Consider the following 21489-nt stretch of genomic DNA (forward strand, 5'->3'; position numbering starts at 1 on the left):
CAAAGCCTATGAAAATGAATAATTAATTATCTGTAATTAATCGATTCCTGTTAGATCCCATCCGCTTTCTAATTACAAGGTGGAGAAGATTTTTTTTTTTTGCTTCTTTTGGTTGCAATTTTCTAGTTATTTTACACTGCACCACCGAAGTCTAGGTTTAGGGGAGGGGGAGGAACAGCATTTTGTGAAATTACATTGCTGGCGTCCTTTTCTATATCCAGTCACACTTGGTTTTTACCAGGCAAGCTTTATGAATGCAGCGGCCGGAAGGTGCTTCAGTGTGAGGAGAAAAGTAGCTGACAGGCGCTGCACCGTTCACAGCTCTCGGTCTCCGTGACGTCAGCGTGTAGTGTTGTGCCGTGGAGATGCAGCTGGGTGCTTTGGACCACTTTTGTGAGAAGGGAGAAGAAAGCGACAGTACACGCACGGAGAGCAGGAATAGCAAACACAGGCTTGGACAGCAACATCATTTTCTACCTTTATTCTGCTACGGCTACCACTGTCTCTACTACTGCTTCTGTCGTGGGCTTTCTTGTCAGCAGCAGGAGCTACTGGATATATATTCTCAGCAGACGACGCAAGACTTTGGATTACTCCTGTAATATTTTTAAACGAAACAAACCAACTCGTTTTTTATTATAATTATTATTATTTTCGTTTACTCTTAGATCCATTATCCCTGAACATTTTTTACTGACTGACTACTTCTACCCTTTTGATTTTTATCTCCCCGTTTTCCCTCCCGCTTCCAAACCCTTGTGTCTGTGTTTTAACAATATCACACCTTCGCTAAACCCTCCTCTTTGATCCCACCCAACATCCCCTGTTTAAGGTGAGTTTTGTCTTTTCATCACTTTTTTCCTTGTGTGTGTGGAGCAGCTTTTATGAGATGTTTTTAAAGCAGAAATCCCGTCATGTTTCTTGCAAGCCTTCCTTTTTTTGCGTTTGCAGCCTCAGCATCATTCAGTCCTTATCCATCAACCCCGGAGGTAGTTTTACTGTAGCGAAAACTCTCGAGTAATCTTACTACTGGAGCTCTAGCTAGCAGTACTCACATCTTTAATTATGCGAACATAGTAAGCATTTAATATACCGCAGTTTGTAGCTGCGAAAGAAAAATAACGGCGTTATGGAGTCATGTGCAGTATGTTTTCGGTAATGGTTAGCACTTAGTGCAGAAGTGTCAGGATGTCTTATTTACAAGGCTTAATGGTGCAGAACTGATTAAGTTTGTCTGAAAGGCACGTCGGATTAAACAAATACTGAGATTGAAAAACAATTTAAATCGTTGCCATATTAAGCTTGGAAACAGCCTTTTCAGACCATACACTTAGTCCATTGCAGCTTTAGGGTTTTCAGGAGGTGTTTTCATAGTAATAGAGGCTTGCTAAGTTTTTCACCAGTATTTTTGAATGCTGGAAGATACTTTACTTAGGTCCAGTCAAACCTCCCCTTTAAATGACTATCCCATATATATTTATATTACTTTGTGTTTATTAATGGAGGTCTCTCGCCGTATCAGATTGTACAATTGGTTAAATCTAATCAAAAGGTACAGTATGCTAATATGCATTGAAAAAACATTCTAGATTTACACATTTTTATTCTTCAGTTGCCAAAAGGTCCCACAATATGAAGTTTAAAACAACAATAATGTAGAGATACAAAAATTGTGTGGATTTTTCTTCGAGCATTGCTGCTGTTGCGCAGAATGAATTCTAGCAATCCAAAACCATCTCAAGTGCCGCACAAGTTACTCTTAGACTCGTCTAAAACCCTATTCTCAGATAAAATTACTGTTTTAAAAATCGTGAAATTATTTAACAGGATTCTATGTTCAACCAGATTCTAATGCATTTCAATATATTTTGCATGAAGATGTTTATTCTTATATAGTATAGTATAAGTGTAGTTACACTTTTTATGTCATTGCTCTAAGCACTTGAGAGATGTACTGTAACTGCAAGTATTTTACAAATTGTCAATGGGCTACTCAAAAACTAGTTAGTACTGTAGTAAATATGTATTGTGTTATGTATTTTATAGGTACATGTATATAAATAATGTTTTTGAAAATAATTATTTGTCATATTTTTAAAAAAGTATTGACAAGAGAGACGTACCTATTTCTCCTGGGTACAGTATAAACAATATTAGATTTTTTTAAAACATATCAGGATTGTTGAATAAATGCAGTAATCTATAAGCTTGTCACGTACAGGACAATCTAATGAACAAAATTACAATTAAACTCGGCGACGACCAACTGTACATCGCTGAACAATAAAGTAAGAGTTTAAAGCTAAAAGTATGAGTACAACACCTTGTGGTTAATGATGACGCGGTGAATGATCGCTCCGTGTACTTAAATGTAAAGTTTTTTTTAAAAAAAGGATCTGTGACATAGTACCACAATGGTAATTACTCTGTCCTAAGAACCATTAGATTACAGTTTCAATGAGGTGGGAGTGGGTGTGTGTGGGGTATATAGCCTTAAAGGAGTACTGCTTAAGGCAGCATTGAATGTATTCCAGTCAGTAATAACTAGCAATTATTCGGAAACTATTGGTATTGTTTCCTATGAGGGTTTGCCTGAGTATATTATTTTAAATTTAGTCCGCTATTCCTGCTGTTTTCTGTGCTTTAAAATCAAACCAGATAAGTGAGGGCGTAGCGAGGAACATTGTGGTGCATTACAATGAAAAACATTCATTATTTCTTCGAGGGACACAGAGTAAAACAGTTTGCATTTTAACGCAATTAAAAAAGTATTAATACTTGGCAAAAGTGTATTTTGTCACGTTGGGTGAAAGACAAACTATTCCATCAGACACATGTGAATTCAGGACTGTACACCTTAAACCCTTCATACTGACATGTTTCTTGAATTCTGCAATGTTTAGTGCTGAATAAGCTTTTCAATAGCTTTTTAAAATGACATTAATTTGACTGTCATTCAAAGATTACTAGCTACTAATTTATTTGGCAAATTTATCCAAAGCAACTTAACGTTTGCAACCCTTAGTACAGCTGTGTATTTTAATGAACCAATTTGAGTGAAGTACCTTGTTCAAAGTCATAACAGCAAAGCCTCACCTGAGATTTAAATCCACAACCTTCCAGTTATACAGTAAGTGTAGAACCTTAACCACTGATCCATTGTGCTGCCAAAGAACCTCATCGCCTTTGTATTACTTATAGAGCACTCTCAAACCCCTGTGGTAATATAGTTTTCCAGAATTTAGCATTGTTTTTTGTTGAGGATAACAGTTTCTGAAAGTTTGGGCCCTGGTGCTTTGTGTGACTATAATATTACACAGCTTGCATCTCTGTTTTTATGTTTTTAACATGAAGTCTATACTTTAACTACATTACCACTTCCAATAGTACTTTCCAAAATAACTACAAAGCTAGATTAAGGCACTTGAACTAAAAAGCAAACTGCTGAAGCAATTTTAATGATATCAGAGTCTGTCTATGGCACTGTTGTGATTGAAATCAGTAGTTGTAGGTATTATTATTAGAAAACAACAGTAGATGAACTTATTCCATGACATACATGTACTGAAATTCTACACTTTATTAGTCCTAAAGGGCTGATATTTGGCCTTGAAATGTTAGAAATTCATATTCAAAAATTTTCTCAAAATTGAACCGTGAATTACTGTAACAATTGATCTTCGAAACTACTGTACAGGTTTGGGGTGTTGGCATTTTGTGTTTCTTCTGTGATGTCAAGGGAATGGTATCAGGGGAATGTGAAAGAGCTTTTAAGTTCAGGGTATAGATAGATCCACCTTTGGCAGTAATCACAGCTTTGACCTTGTTTTTGACATCTACCTATAAATTTTGACAGTCATGTGGTCCCAGGTTGCATTGTTCTTCTGTAAGTACATGCTTTAGCTCAGTTCAAGGTTTCAAGGTTTTTTGGTCTTTCTAAATTCACACTTACAGTAGCTAATGCTTATTTGGACCTTTTTTTCTGGAACTGGTCTCTGCATGGACATGTTATACAAGACTGATGGGTTGCCGTCATAATAGTGCGTTGTCTTTCTAGAACAGCTGGAAAGGCATTCACTACTAAATTGTAATAATGCAGATTATAATCTATTGTCTTTATTTGGATTAAAAACTATGAAAGAAAGTGAAAGAAAATATTCCACGGCATTTCATTTATGATATGATTAATTACGTTCTTGGAGAAATGCAGCAGTGTTTTTGAAGTTTTTCCAAAAAGCTGCAAATACGGTATGTACAAGGTTTATTTAGGTTGATCTGTCGGGGTGATGCATCATAAGCAGTCTAACAAATGCATTGAGAAAACAGGCAAATATGATAATAAAATAAAGTGATACATTCTTAGACAGTTATGCTTCAGAGTAAAATAAAATAATGGATACATTGTAATACTACTATTATATTGAATACTGTATACTGATGAAGGTCTCAGTATTAAACTTTACAAATAAATGGTGTGATACCCATTTTTATTTTTTAATTTCAGATAAATCAAGGATCCACTTTCTAATATGTTTCTGTTAAAAATAACTATCTAAATTATTGTGCTTTTTTCATTCTTTTAGTCATTGCTAGGGTTTTAAAGGTTAATTTGGAACACTCCTAAGCATATGAGGTCTGAAAGAGACAGCTTGTAATTGTCTGGCACCTGTTTCAGACAGGAAATGGGCAGTGGTTCTGACCACAATGCTACGGTACCCACAATATAAATTATTTTATTGCCAAGTTACCAGAGTTACAAAGATTCCTACTGATCATAGCAGCAGTGGTGTGACAGCAATGTGTCAGTAGAAATCACCACAGGTACAAATTCACTACGGTGTCAAGAATATATGTTTGGGTTGAGTTAGATCTTTCAATATTTCTTATGATGTAGTGTTTAGCAACATTTATGCACTGCTGTTGTGATTATTCACATACAATGCCTTTGTATTCTTTTAATTAAGTCAAATTTTAAGATAGGGCATCAGTTTTCAAGGGAATTTTATATCTATTTTAAGCATATTGTACCAGCCAGAATGGCTTAGTGAGCTGGAAAAAATATAATGCCTTATAAGGGACAATTTTTTCCATTGTTCTGCAGGAGAGATCAAGTCTGTTCTGGTACTGTATATTAATTAAAATGCTGTTGATATATACTTAATATTCTGATTAAACATGTTTCAGGTACCAGAACTATTACTTTGGCCCATTTATTTATGAAAAACACTTAGCAGTTTACGCTGAGATGACATTTACTGTACATCTTCTAGAAATATATGAAGAAATTAAAAGGCAAAGAAAATGCTAAGGTATATAAATAAAACATCAGAATTTCAATCAAGGGATGCTATTTTACAATTGCATAATGCACTGGTATGGTCTCATTTACTGTATCTTATTTTGTACAATTGTGGTCATCAGATTACGGAAAAGATATTGCTGCACTGGAATCTGTTCAGACAAGAAGAACCAGATACATTTCAAGGCTTAAGGGAATTTCCTTCACAGACAGGCTGAAAGAACTGAACCTTTTTAGTCCTGAACAGAGAAGACTATGAAGGAACTTGATACCAGTATTCAGAATCCTCAAAGGCATTGACAAATTCAATCCAGTGAATTAGATCAATTTGAGCAGTGAAACAGGAACCAGAGAGCAAAAGTGGAAATTACGTGGAAGAGCATTTAAGACCAAGGACAAGAGGCACTTTACTCAAGTTGTTGTGCGAGTTATGGTTCAAACTACCCAGACATGTTGTTGAAGCTAATGCCCTGGTTTCTTTTGAGAAATAACTGGAAGAAATCCTTGGATTAACTAACTGCAAACTATCAAATGGGCTCAAATAGGCTAAATGGACTGAATGGCCTTCTGTCATTTGTAACTTTTGAGAACTTTGGAGTTCTCAGCTGGCCATCTTTTGCACTGCACTGTGCCCTTAGAAAAATGTTTAAAAAATTTAAAATACAGCAAGGAATGTTTATTTGTTTAAAGGAAAATATCAGCCAATGATTCCAGTTGCCCTGTTTGTTAATTCTTAAATAATTATTAAACTGACAAAAACAGAATATGTGAGTTGTAGTTCTAATAGTTGAGATCTTTTATCTCCAGATCATCATATTATTATACTGGTTTTATAAAGAACAATACCGTCATTGTACATTTTTCATTGGACTTAGTTAAAAAAACATACAATAAAATTATATCAGTCCCCATACAGGAGGGAGAATCATTCTCATATTTAATTTTGCTAGAAATTTGTTGTAGTTTGATATTGCATTATTGACATTTCTTGGCCTTAACAGTTCCAACTCAAAACTGACATTGTACAGGAAAACAAAATTCTAGTGTAGGTGAAATGTAGTGGAATCACCTTCCGGCCACATCTCTCCCAGCATGCTGAGCTATAGCTGGAAAACAGCTGTGGAAAGGATGGGGCATTTAATTAAATGTGATGTTGTGTTACTCATGTAATACAGTACCAAAGCACCCTTGCAGAGACTTATTTGCATTTCATTTGCATTGTACATTGTTTACCTGTTCAGTGCATTTATGAATAGACAATATGTACTGTAGATTAACGGGTAGAGGGAATTTTAGTAGGTAGAATATATATACTGTATATATCGGTAAGAAAGTGGCATTCCAAACTGATTGACATGAAAGTAAATGACACAATGTGGTTTACTCAATGACTAGTGTCTTATGTTCCTGTGACAGAGCTGTCAGTAGGTGAGTTCTTGCACTCTGAGGAATGATATGATAAAGCTTGTTCCAGTCAGGCTCACGAGCTGCTGCAGTAGTCATGGCTTTCTGTGAGGCCACTGCACTATCATTGTCCCACTTTAACCAGATTGTAACACCAGATTTAACACCAATCTCTACTCTAGACCATTGTGTGAATGAAGAGGTGAACTGATAAATCGCAAGAAAAAAAACATTGCTTCACATTTGCAGCTGTTGTTTAAAATTAATTTTAAATTCTGAAGATTCTGAAAAACCCACAGAAATGCAAATTCCTTGGTTTCTCTCATATACATTAGTTTATTTACATGTACAGTATGTAAAGTGTTACAAAATGCAAGATTAGCATCTCTGATGATAATTTCTAATCTTTTAAATATCAACCATATACACATATGAAATGCATGATATGGATATATTTTCCTTGGTTTTAAAAATTGATCTGTGAGATGGGTGTATTTATAGATTTAGTGAATGTCCTTGGTTATTTTGTAGACTAACAAAATGATACCACATATATTCCTGCATGTCCCGGTTTAATGTATATTTGCTTTTGCTAAGCAACCATTCTACAGTATATATATAAAGGTGCAGTAGTCAAGTTCAGCAGTATGGTCATGGAAATTACATGTATTAAAGAACAGTAAATTACATACTGTGAGTTAATAAGCTTGACTTTATTAGAAACATGCTTAGTATGAAATCAAGGTGCTTTGGGATTCTCTGTGCTACTGCATTATAATAAGGGTAGTTACTGAATAGTGAGTTCTGTACTATTAATTGTAGGTAATCAGAGTGTATTGACCTCTTTTGCAGCACTGGTGGTTTCTTAGAAATAATACTAGTTATTAGTTTCACTAATAATGATTATAGTGAAATCCAGTGCATTTTGTAACCTTAGCACTGTGTATAGAGAGATATGAATCCATTAAATATGATATTTCCAAAAGTGGAACATTCAGAAGAGTTTTATGCCAAGAGTATTACACTATTTTACAGCCATTCATGTACAATAACTCTTAAACATAATTTAAAGATGATGATACCATATGTTCTACCCTTAATTTTGCTTCAGGTTTAAGGCTGTATTTTTTATTCTCTGAACTGTATCCATTCATAGTATTTTCAAACACAAATGTGAAGCAATAATAGTTTGATTTGTCTGCATCAGAGGGCGCTTTCAAAGATAATTTTTCATGCATGTTAAAATCTTGTCATGTACTGTAATCATGATTACAATGTACCCATGTAATGTAAAGCACCAATGTAAAGCTACATTTTAAGGTTTAATCTGGAGTCTTTTAAAGGATTTCTCCCATCCTACTATTTTTTTCATTAGCCTTCCTTTATGTTTCAATTTGGAATATTATCCCTTCTCTTGAAGGCCTTGTGTCGGGCTCATAAAATATTTCCTTGAGAAAACTAAAATATTTGCGACACCTACATCAAATGTGTTCATACACAGACTCCATTTACCAAGAATGAAAACAGTGAAATGAAAAATTGTCTTTAATATTATGTTGTTTTACATTTACCCTAGTTATTGTGTTTATGAAGATCAATTTACAATAGTAAGAGAAAAAAGGTCTGAAAAGGCTAGCAAGCTTTTAAATGCCTTTTGCCTCCCTTGTGGGTGAGAGTAAATAATTTACAATCCTCCTGTCCTGAAGCACGTTGTTACTAAGACATGCATGAGTGACCTGCAGACAAGCAGCTTTCAGACTGTAGTGATGGAAGGAGAGGATGGCAGCCAATGTGTCCACAAAGCCTTGCACTTTGATAAGTTGGGGATGATATATTATTTTACCAGAGATGAAAGCAGTTAACAGTCACAGAGAATTTATATTGGTGGTATAAACAATGTATTTGCAAAGTATTGGCGAGTAGTATTGCAGACTTTGCATCAGTGATTCTGTAATATGATTTACTCTATAAGTCACACTACTAGAATCTGCAACAAAATAAATATTATCACTAACTCATAATAAATGCTATGTTTTCATTATTGGTTATAGTTCATCTGTGTATGTTTACTTAATCCACACAGTTATTCTATTATTATGTATTTCATCTCACAAAGTAATTGGTTCTTCTCAAGAAATTCATGTTTATCACAATGTGTGTGTTTTTTTTAAATATCTACACTTAGTGTTAGATTAAAATGTGGAAATGTCCATGATAACATCACAGTGTTGAGGGAAGAGGAGCTTTCCACTGCTATTTGACATGAAAACCCAAGGGACACATTCTCCCTCTGATTCTGAATGTGACCTCCTGCATTGGTCTAGAGCTGTAAGTGCACAGCTCAATAGGAAAGAAAGGAGGGTTATAGATTTAATATCCTGGGCCATTCATCACTGGGGTTTTGGCTTAATGAAGACATTCATTAATTCTGTATAGTCTTTTTTTTTAAAGACATGAGATTTGTGGGGATGCAACATTTTCATTTTAAAGTGCTGATCAAATCAACAAAACTTGATTACAATGGAAATTAATTTGACATTTCATCCACTACACTAGTACAGATAACTATTATATTTTAGTTATTTTCTTAAAATATTTTTTTACTCAGCATTAGCAGGACTACTTGGATCACACTGTCCCTTCCATCCATTGCTTAGGTAGGATATATAAAATATATGACAAATCCATTGTTCATAATAACTTACATTTTCTGACACACAAACATTAGGGTGCTAAATAAACTTAATAAAGCTTAATAAACACTATTATATCTGATTTGATCATTTTATCTGATTTTATCATTATCTGACAAAACTGCCATATAATTTTACTTAAATTCTTACACGTAAATCTCTTCCTTCATTTATGAAATTAAAAAGCCACATCACCATATTTTGTGCTGGCAGATTTTAGAAAGACAAAAAAGACATATTGAAGCTTTAAAGCCTAGAAATGTTTATTTAGTGTTTCATGGCGTGGAGTTAGATCTCAACACAGATACAGAACAATTCCATTCATTTTCTAACAGGGCAGGATACAATCTGGATGAGACTCCACTCTATTATATGTTTACTATTGCTGCCTTGCTGGCAGCCTGGGTTCAGTTCCAGACATGAGGTGTTATCTGTGTAGTTTGTAGGTTCTACCCATGTTCACATGGGTTTTCACCAGGTGCTCTAGCTTCCTCCTACAGTCCAAAGACATACAGTGCATGGTATGTTAATTGGCTTCTGGGAAGATTGCTTCTGGTGTCATTGTGTACGTGTCTGTGTCTGTGTGTATCATGTGAGGGATTCAGGGTGTACTCTGCCTTGTGATGTTGTAGGCTCCAGCTCCCCTGCAACCCAGTATTGGATAAAGTGGTTAGGAAATGGATGCATGGACGAACATAGTAGGTATCTGCATTTTAAAATTAATTTTGTGCATCAGCTCTTCAAAACCATCTCTCTGACCTTGCCACATAATACTGTATATAACCATGATATCCTCAGCAGCCCAGGAATTAAATCTTTGATCAATGTGAATTGGATGACAGTGTGAGTCAAACGCAGTCCATGTTAACAATGCCTGTTCCCCACCAGATGGTAATGTACAGTATGTCATGAAGAGTATAAAACTGCAGGTTAAAAGGCAATATGACACATGGCACTTCATTCCTGTATTGAGCTTTTGACAATTATGTTTGCTCCAAAGGTGCTTGTATTGGAAATTTGTCTGTAACTGAAGTTTCTATATCTTTCCATCCATTTAAGTGTTTGATGAAGGCATAGAATTCTCAACTCAGCAGAAGAAGATTTCAGAACTGTGTGATATCAGTCAACTCTTTTCTAAGCAAAGGTGAAATATTTTGAATCTGATTCTAATTATATCTTGAAGTGAGTCTGTCCATTAAACTTTCTGGATAGATCCCTACAAATAATGCCATCTTGGTAAAATTTATAAAAAGCCACCACTTAGAGAAAGAACCAATACCATGTTACGGCATCTTTGACTCTCTTATGTTTTAGTTCTGAATACAGTATTACATATTGCAGTGATGCCTCATAATTTCCCTTGCAGAGGTGGTGGTGCAGGAAGACAGGCAGGAGATGGTAACTGGAACTCACTAGTTTTATTGCCCCTTTCTTGGTACTGCAATGTCACGGCTGAATACAGCCACACACATGGTGATTTGTCAGAACCCAAGCGCAAGAGACCAGAGAGTGAAAGGTGAAAGGTGGTAATGAAATAATTCATTACTGGCTGGTGGGGCTTAATCAGCCAAGGCTGGACAGTAATGGGAAAGAAAAGAGAGGAGTGACGGTCCCAGAAGAAGCCGGCTTACTACTGTACATCCCTGGCGAAAAGAAGGGAACAAAGCCCATCAGTCGGAAAAGGGGAATCTTGTGTAGTGAAAGAAACCAAACAGCAAGATCCCTGAAAAGGGAACCCGACGGGCTTGAAGGGCAGCGCTTTGGATTTCCAGGGGTACACGTTGGCAATGCGGTGACCAGTGAAAAGAATATGTACAGAATGGAGAGCAGGCTTGAATCTGACATTACTGCATCACACAATGCAGACAGCAGGCAAGGAGCTGAGGCTGGTGCACTGGGCAACATTGGAGCTAAGTCTGCTGTGCAGAGCGAAGGCTCTTAGAGAAGAAAATGTGAGCCCTCGTGAAAATGCAACCGTTTCCCAGGACAACTGTCATAACAGGTACACAGCATGCTTGTCACTGAGAGAGGAGAGGTAGGCACGAAAAAAAGAAGAGGAAGAAAGTTACAGGTGCTACTCCTCAGCTTAGAGGTTTGGTTCAAAACAGTGGGAGAGGGAAAGGGGCCCTACCTATTTCTAGAGGCAGGGAGAGGGGAAATGAGTCTGCAAAAAGAGGGGAAGGAGGTCAGGCTTCAGAGGCATGGAGACAGACAGCTTCCAGGGGTGGAATACTATACTGCCCCCCCCCCCCCCCCTCAGCTCCCTTCTCCCTGAGAGTGACTTCAAATTTGCAGCAGTGGGATGGCAGTCTCCTCTGTCAGTGGGGATGGTTTAAGTGCTGAGGCAGTGGAAACATTGAAGACCAGGAACACAGCAAAAGGAGAGGCTTCTCACTCAGTGCCAGCGGTCTGGGCTGCAGGTGGTGGTGCATTTCTGGTGCTGGTGCTGTCTGGCAGATGAATTAAGACTACAAAACGAACTGTGGGGCACACCTGCATGAACTGCCCCTGGTAAGGGGCCTTCCAGTTCTGGAGAGGACAACTAGATGGCCCCAGGGCTACAGACAGACATGGTAGCTGGTCTGGGATACAGACAATGGACTCTTGTACGACTGACTGGCAACCCAGGAGGACCAGTGGAAGCTGAATATTCCAGTCCTTTTGATGTGCCTCCATGATCAGGGACAGTAGTTGAAACACTTGATCAGGCTGTTGCCCTGTGGGTGTGGTAAGGACTGAGTCTTCCAAATTTCAAGGCATTTGCACATGGCCTAGAATAAATGGGACTGCTTTTTCAGAATGCAACTTCTGGGGGATCCTTATGCTTCCTGGTCTGGTAAAGTATATGTTTCTGGCCAGCATGTGAAATGATCCACTGCAACCAGCACAAAGCATTTCTCTCTGGGGGTTCTCGGGAGACCTGAGCGAACAGTTCCAAGGACTCATCAATCCAGGGTGATGGATAGTAGTCCTTCCTGCTGACTGCATTCAGCTTGCAGTAGTCCACACAAAACCCTCAGCCGCCATCTTTCTTCGGAACCAGCACTAAAGGTGATTTCCATGAGCTGTATGATCTATCATCCCGTGCTCTATAATCTCAGTCTCTTGCATCTCTGTTATGGTGCACTTTACTGCGGTTCTCTTTGCTGGTATCAGGTGGCAAGTTCGTTGTGAGATTGGGCGTATGTCTGCAGTCTCAATGTGGTGCTGTACCATGTTGGTGTGGCTTTGGTCCTGCGGTGTCACTGCAAATACATGGTGAAACTTCTGCAGAAGCTCCTAGACTCACTCTGTTGCAGATTTTAGGTCAGTATTCTTCTTCCAGACTGCCATGATCACTGACCTTCTGGTGTGGTCACGTGGTGGTGGCGGCTCCATTGCTCACTCTCTTCCAGGCTGGTATTGGGTGGCCAAATGGGAGGCCTCTTGCAGTCAGTCAAGTCAAGTTTGTAGCTTTCACATCCAGAGCTGAAGGATGGGGGAGGTCTGAGGTACTGTACATGGCACCAGTGGGACTGTTGCAGGCAGGGGGAAAGAGACCACTCCTCAATGAAGAAACAATCACACTTGGGCCCTGTGGAGGAAGTCCAACCCCAAAATGCAAGCTTCCTGGACCCAGCTCCACATCCGCTCATACATGTACTCTTCCTCTTCTGTTGCTGTACAGAAAGGAGCTCTGGGTGTACTGTGGTGGCTCTGGAGTCCATGTCCAGCAAGGCCTGGCATGGCTTCCCCTCTACAAGGACAGATAGATGATAATAGAGCTGGGTGTCAGGGGTCTCTCTTGGGGCAGAGCTTAGTTTGGCAACCACACAGGCCTCTGGATCAGCTGGCCTCTGGTGAAAGTGCAGTATGCTTACTGAAAATCACTGCCTCTAGGCCTACTGGGGCTGCTAAATGCTTCTGGTACTCAGATGGTCAGGGGGTTAGGCTATATACAAACAGGTGAGTCTCCAGATGTACTGTGCTTCCCTGGGAAACTGAGAATAAGCTCTGCGGTTGAGGTACAGTAACAGGTCAGTTGCTAGTCTCTCCCCTCTATGATGGACTCAGTGGTCAAGCTGCTCCCAAGCCACCAGTGCAGGCACTGTGCCTCAAAACCACCAATGCTAAGACTGCCTGACATCTTCAGGTGATATGTCTAGGTACGGTATATACCGTGGGCCTCCCCTTCTGCACATAGGGCCAGCTGGACTGCCATCTCCGTTTTGGGCCAGGTATTTAAGTGAGTGGCCAGCTCAAACTTGGTTTTAAGGGCTTGCTACATACAGTAATTTGTCTGCAGTAACGTTCAACCATGAGCTGCGTTGCTCTGCTTCTAGAGTCACTTGGGAACCCCAGAAACAGGGCCTGCTCTCCTGCTTTCACAGTAAGACCTGGCAAATCATTTTTGCTGTGGCGACTGTCACCATGCTCTTGTCCGAGCTGTGCCAAATTTTGCTCTTTCCCTGCTTTGGTTACTCTAGGTCTTGGTTCGTCTACTAATCCGTGCAGTACCTCAGTTATCAGCAACCTAGATAACTCCTGAACCTTTGCTTCTGGGCTTCTTTTATTCAGCTTATCTTTTGCATTCAGCTCTTCCATTAACTCTGCTATTGCTATCTTGCACTCCAGTCAATAAAAGACAGCTGTTCCTGTCCTTCTGGGTTCTTGTTGTTAGATAACTCCTTTCCATTATTTTCTTCTCTTGCACACAGCCACTTCTCATTCTTGCATCAGGTGAGGCAATGGGAATCCCACTTATCTGACACCAATGCAACAATCCTCCCTAATTTCACTTGCAAAGGCAGTAGTGTAGAAAGACAGGTAGGAGATGATAACTACAGCTCACTAGTTTAATTGCCCTTTTCTTGGTACATAGGCTTGCTTGTTACTGAAAGAGGAGGTATAGGCAGGAGGCAAAAAGAGAGGAAGAGAGTAACGGCTGCAACTTCCCAGCTTGGGGTTTTGGCACAAGAGCGGGAAAGGGAAAGGGGCCTTGCCTATTTCTTGAGGAAGGTAAAAGGGAAATGAGAGGCTCCTAGTCAAACTGCTTCTGGGGATGGGATGCTGCAATATGTTTAACCGAACACAGGTCTATCTCATAGTGTAAACAGAACTTTTTCCTTCACTTAAAATTATGCTGAATGGATGTTTAATAGTTATTTTAATTAATGAAATGAAAAATGCTACGTGTGCGAAGTGCTCCAATTCCTCATTAATGTCTACATAGAACACTGCTCATAAGTTCATAGTACTTAAAACATTAAATCACTTGAAGGGGGATTAATCGTGTGTGAAATTTTGTATATTAAAAAATGCTCACATGATGGAGTAGCAAAAATATGTCATAAAAATTGCAAGAATTATGTACTCAGTTCTATAGATAATAAATCAATTTATTTAGATTTAAGAAATATATTGTATGCTTGGCTGCCACCTGTGTATATACTGTACTGCCTCTTCCTCCAATTTAGCTTATCACTAACACACCCACTTCCAGCTGCCTGCTGTTTTGCTTTTGACACCAATGCAATGCTCATGGGGTGGTAGAGAGGGTCTGACTCTGGCCCAGTGATAGCCCAATCACTGAGTCCCGAGTATTTGGAGTTACCTAATTAAAAGGTCAAAAGGTCAGGAAGAAGGGAAACTTTTGGAAGAAGCTCTTCTGACTGACAGGTGAAAGATATTTTAGATGTCATGCTAACTAACCATCCTGCCCTGTCAGTATTAAATTTGTATCTTAACAATCTACTATTGTCAAATTAACTGGCAAATTACATTTATTTTTACTGTGAAGTAAAAGCACAAAATCGTTGTGTAGATTGTGTAGACTAGGGCCTTGTTTAAATGTGAATACGTGATGAGGTGGTTGGGAGTTAATGGAAGAGCAGTTGGAGCAGTTTGGAATCTTGTGAGGAAAGAATTTGGAGAAACCAGCGTACTTCCTAATCTCTTCCCAATCTTCTGTAGTCTCTTGCTATTCAAGCAATTACCATACAAATTTTCATTTATACAAAATTTAGTAATTCCTACCTGTTTTTTCATTTTCATGAGCTGGGCTCTTGTAAAACATCGTCGATATTCTTCTTGTCCTGTGTCCTCTCGGATAATGATATAACTACTGTACTGTAAATGAGCAAGAGCGTTATTGATTTCCAAGCTTTTGTTTGTGCATCAGCTAATGACTTTAAGCATGTTGCTCAAATAATTAATCAGGAATGTTATTATTTTCATACTTAGATATATTCTGTGCTGTATGAAAGTGAGGTTTTTGTATCTGAGTGAAAAGTTTGGGGTTCTGGAGCCAATTGAAGATTATATCATGAGAAGTAATGGAAATTTAATTTCCATTTAGATTAATTTTCCAAGCAGTTTTTGAGGAACAAATTAAACTTGTAGGACAAAGTTTTACTGTATATTGTTTTTCTTTGGTACTTCAACTTGTTTGTATCATCCTTGCATTGTGCCTCTAATATCTATCACACTCTATTTTTTGTTTGGATGTCTTTGTATTTTTGGGTTTTGTTTGGGGAATTTGTGTCTTCTTTCCACTTGAAGTCTACTTTGTAAGTAAATGACACTTATACAGTACCTTTCACTGTATTTTTAAGACTTGTGTTGTTTTTGTCAATGCTGACTGTCACATGCATTTATTGTACCCTAGATGATTCTGTTAAATATGACAAATTTCATTTAGAATTTCTCCCCAGAATTCAGTGACTTTTTGTTTAGGTGCTGTTGGACAGACCATTTTAAACTGTTGAGATAGCATGCTGTATACATTACCTTCAGGCTTGTAATTATTGTTTAAAAAGTGGAATGCTGTAAATGTTAACAGACTATTTTCATTAAAATTACATACCTTAATATCCCCCGAGAGTGTACTTATTAAATTTGAATCCTAGAAAACAATGTGATATAGTACAGTAGATCTACAGTAAATGTTTTTTTTTACTCTTCTTCACTGTTAATTCCTTACATAAGAATACTAATTTCTACTAATACTAATACTAATACTACTAATACTAATAATAATAATCATGAAGTGATTCAAGCACATGGAATATCTTCAATGTCTTAATTAACACAAAAGAACTGAAATAGTTCTTCTGTCATTATTAATAAGATAGGTTTACACTAGCATGTGTTATTACATTTTATTAATATCACATTGTATATTACAAAAATGGCAACTGCGTGGAATAACAAGTATCATAGACTAAATTAATAGCAGTCTAAAACAAGATTTGAGGGAGGAGAGCATGTGTTCTCCAGGAGACCTATAAGGTAGAGAGGAGTACGAAAATTGCTGAAGTTGAAAACACAAAGCTGGACTCTAGAGTTTCTCCCCCATTTGGGAAATTCGGTATTTTCATTTTGACACTGTACTTATCAGAATAATAAGCAGAATAATAAGCAGTAGGGGCCTGTGTATCTGCTCTAGAAATAAACAGAAGTAATATTTGCACAGAGCTAAGTGCTTGTCATTTAAAGAGCTTGTAAATATTTCCTGTCACCTTTTAAGACATTTATTTTGCTAAATTGGGTCTTTAATTGCACCAGTCTATTAGAGTGATCTATGAATGCACAAGGTGTGACGAGAGGAAATGCCATTTCTCTTGTCCTTCACGTCAAGAAATGTGTCAGAGTGTCCTGTGACACATTAAAATCAAATTGCGTTTATTTAATTGGGAGCTTACACTTTCTGGAGTACAGTGGTTGTGCCACTAGCCAATGTGGCTTGAATTTCAATTACTAGGCTTCTGTCTTTTCTTTTTTTACTGTGATTCACTACACGGACACTGCAGATGTGTACCTATTACAAAGAGTGCAATAACATAAGCTTGACAGGATAAGGCATGCAGTAATGCAGTTATGTATCACCTATAGTAAGTCCATTAGCTTAATGGTAAGCTAAAAAAAGACATAAAATTTAAAATGGATCCATTAGCAAATGAGTGAAAGGGCACTGTAGTTATTTTTCTTTTGTGAATGTGAAATGCAAAGGTGACAGACAGTCCAGTCTGAGCTTCTTAGCTTGTATGCTGTTCAGTACTTTTCTAAAGTGTATAACATGATCCTTTTTTACATGAACTTTTGGCCATACTGGCTGAAACAGTTGTATTTGTTATATGTTTAAGGTTCAAGAATATGTACTGTACAGCATGTACTTTTAAAGGATAAACAAGTATTAATGGCAGAAATGCAATATATTGAAGAATTTCCCACTACCATTACAGTCTGGATTTTTATTGAACATGCTACGGCTATGCACTACTTTGATTCTGGTGTAATGCAATCCAGTAGAATAGGTGGGAGCTGTTGACTTGATCAAATGAGGTGAAAGGATACAATATTATCCTCTGAGGGACATCAAAAAGTTACAAATGTAATTGGTTCGCATACTCAATTGCCACATCTTAATGCTTTTAAGTACTGTATATATTATATAATTAAGTAATAAATTAAAAAGACTATATGATGTTTCAGATGGTTTCTCCTTTTGAGAAAGAGATGAACTTGAGTTGAATCTTAATAGCATCTGTTGCTGTGATACAGACAGCCCCTGCTGTTTTCAAACTTTTTAATGTGCAATGCTATAACACTTTTATAAACTGTACACCTCCTTATTTTGGAGCTGTAGAACCACAAATGTCTGGAAACCAATTTTTATCCAGAATGTATTTTTACTTGTCAGTTTCTACTGGTATCTTGAATCTTGAATTTCAAAATCAGAAAATCAGGATGCAGAATAGGTACTGTAGCTCATACATCAAAACATCACCAGTGCCCAGAATGCATGATAAATTGATAAGCTCTGGAAGCAGATTTGCTCAAAAGCCAGCACTGACACAAGAGTTTCTCTTATTTTTTTTGTTTTTTTCCACTCCTGTAAAGTGCTCCTGTCACTAACAATACTGAGCCTACTTAGTTTACTTTTGAATTGTGCAATGAAACTGGTGTCTGGGTTATTCACAGCTTTGACATTCTTTAGATTAGCTGTGATTTTTTCAGAATGCACCCAGAGAACTACTTGTCTAAGTTAAACCATTGCCCATCAAGGCGGCAGGTCTATGCCTGGGCTTTGGAAACCCAACTGGCATGTGGAAGGTTACAACAGCTGACAAATATCAGTGCTGATGTCAAATGCAGGCAATTCCATCACCTACTTCAAGCAAAGTCATACTATTAAACATATGTTGTAATCAGTTCCATAACAAAATGCATGATTTAAAAAATCAAAAGCAAATCATATGTCTATTATAAATCCTAACCCTAACTCTAATCCCCCCTTTATACATGAGCAAAAATAACTTGTCAATATGTGTTTATTCATCTTTTAAGAAACTGGAATACAACTCGTTGGTTTAATGGAGAAACTAATTGCTGCTTGGTTGAACACAGAAAAAGAGTCTAGATATGTACTCAGGTCAACATTCTTATGTTGATCTATTTCAAGATGCAATCACTGTAACCTTGTTTCTTTGATATGAGAGTTTCCACTTTCCAGAATTATTGCACTGCTTCTTAAAACCGTAGGTTTCTGCCTTGTAGAAATAAGACTCTAGGTGTAGACTACACTAATAGTTCATCCTTATTTACTGTAGCTGTTTTAAAGTACTTACTGTATATATACAGTACCTTACAATTTAATATTAAGTACTTTAACTTAATTCACATTGATTTTTAAAGCTCCTGAGTACATAAAATTTATTAAAACTTATAAAATTCATAATAAAGGCTACCAAATGTTTCAATTTGTCTAATTTTTATCTAAATGTTATGTTCTACTAGGCAACTTTACACAATTTAAAAACATAAATGTTATTTAACAGGTAGTTTAGGAACTTAACTTTAAGACTTCTGGTTTGGACAGAATTATAATCATGTTCCATTAATTATAGTAATCTTGACAAATGTACTCAAAGAAAACTAATGACAACTACCCAGATCTGTGCACATAACTAGATGGACTGCATCAAGGCATTATTTCTTTCTTTCTCTAATTCTTGCTCGAATATTCAATGAACTTTCATGGCTGGTTCACATTCAGTGAAGTGGTTCACTTTTTTAAGGAAGGAGTGCGTTTTGCTTTCAAATTGATTCATGCTTGCTCACATTTTATAAATCATTTAAAATTGCCCTCCACAATGTAATGTTTTGAAAAGCAATCAAATCATATAAAAGTATGTGTGAATCCTAACATAAACTGAAATTAATTTAATATTACTGTATATTGACTGGTATATGTGATCCTGTGAATTATATTGTATTTTTGGTTCAGATTGTTTTCATGTTGAATTTGTCTGCTATTATCAACATCACAACTAATAATAGAATAACAGAGTAATTAATATTCTAACAGAATATTAGAATATTGTAAGGTGCAACACTAAAAACCCTTGTTAATTTTTTCCAATCATTGTGAGAGAATACAGTGGAGTTCTTTACCATTGTTACTCAGGCTGGAGTGTTTCACTGCTAGTCTCCCTTGCAGGAAAAAATCAGAAGTCTTTACAGAAGCTGATTCTCTTGGGAATGTTGGTAAGCATGGCAACAAACAATATGAGCAGAAAAAAGTCATACACAACATTTGTACTATCTGTAATAGGATGGGAAAATACTGTAGTAGAACATGTAATAATCTGAACACAGTGGATGTGAATTACTTTAAACATCTCTACTAAATTACATTATTTAAATGCAGAACTTACTCATTTTCTTATACATTTCTCTTATTCCCAAAACATTTCAGTGTTCATTTCTTAACCATCTGATGCAGAACCTCTCCTTATTGGCTTCACAACAGGGAATTAATCCCATAGTCACAGTGTATCGAAAAGTAATTTGATTGCACACTGAATACAGCATGAGACAGTAAACTAGATTCCATTTCAACTGCACATGAATATACTGTAGACCATAGAAATCTAAAGACTGGATTATGCAGGCAGGGAGAGGGAGTTGTGCAATGCAGTATTGTCACATAGCAAAAACCTTTATTATACTGTATGTAAAATATTAAATGATTCCCCACTGGCATTCACCTCATCACTGACATGAATCCCAGATCACCTTAACCTTATCATCTTTCCAATGTTATGATCAGTCTATGCAAACTATTATGTGCATAGTTTTGTGGTACCCCCAGCACCCTACAACTCACAACTGGCAGCCTAGTGAAACTAAGTAGGTATGGACCTGGTCAGTACCTGGATGGGAGACCTCCTGGGAAAATCTAAGGTTGCTGCTGGAAGTGGTTTTAGTGGGGCCAGTAGGGGTTGCTCACTCTGCAGTCTGTGTGGGTCCTAATACCTCAGTATAGTGACGGGGACACTATACTGTAAAACGAGTGCCGTCTTTCGGATGAGATATAAAACTGAGGTCCTGACTCTCCGTGGTCATTAAAAATCCCAGGACATTTCTCGAAAAGAGGAGGGGTTTCACCCCGGCGTCCTAGCCAAATTTCCTATTGGTGGCCTGTGACCAATGACCAATCATGGCCTCCTAATAATCCCCATCTCTGAGTTGTCTTCATCACTCTGTTCTCCTCCCCACTGATACCTGATGTGTGGTGAGAGTACTAGTGCACTATGGCTGCTGTTGCATCATCCAGGTGGTGCTGCACATTGGTGGCGGTGGAGGGGAGTCCCAATTAACTGTAAAGCACTTTGAGAAGAGCTTCCAGAAAAGCACTATATACTGTAAGTGTAAGCAATTGCAATTATTATTATTATATTATTTCATTCAGCTATTTGGAATATTAACTTTCTTTCAGAACCTTAATAATATCCTCAAAAAGACACCCCCTGAGACTGTTTCTTGTTCCTTGTATTGCGGACACATGCTCGAAGCATTCTCAACCCTCTGCATGCCACAGAAATAAATGCTGGTGAATAGCAAAGTGAAACTACCAAGGGAAAAGACTGGTCACTGCCTTAGTTTGCCATATTTCTGCAGCGGTAGAGATAACAAGTGACAGAATGTAATGTAACATTCCAGGGCACAGAGTTAACTCTAAGAAACAGGTAGGTCTTTCTCTACTGTGGATGTATTTTTGTGGGTTCTCAAGCTATTTCCCCTTTCTTCCTATTTCTTTTATCAATCTTC

The 21489-nt window shown here is 37.5% G+C and overlaps 1 protein-coding gene across 6 annotated transcripts in view; it reads left to right on the forward strand.

The window, feature by feature from the left end:
• The first annotated feature begins 278 nt into the window (after positions 1 to 278).
• The window catches only part of LOC148651328 (poly(rC)-binding protein 3), a 402183-nt gene continuing 380972 nt past the window's right edge, over positions 279 to 21489 (forward strand). For 2 of the 6 annotated variants that reach the window (XM_088601449.1, XM_088601450.1), the window contains exon 1: positions 290 to 832. The gene's annotated coding sequence lies outside the window, so the exon portion shown is untranslated. Of the gene's footprint in view, positions 833 to 21489 lie in introns of all 6 variants that reach the window. The other 4 variants (XM_088601457.1, XM_088601456.1, XM_088601452.1 and 1 more) reach the window with 4 other exon arrangements.

This window comes from Lepisosteus platostomus, chromosome 12 (assembly GCF_059453375.1).
Source record: "Lepisosteus platostomus isolate fLepPlt1 chromosome 12, fLepPlt1.hap1, whole genome shotgun sequence".
Classification (NCBI taxonomy): Eukaryota; Metazoa; Chordata; class Actinopteri; order Semionotiformes; family Lepisosteidae; genus Lepisosteus; species Lepisosteus platostomus.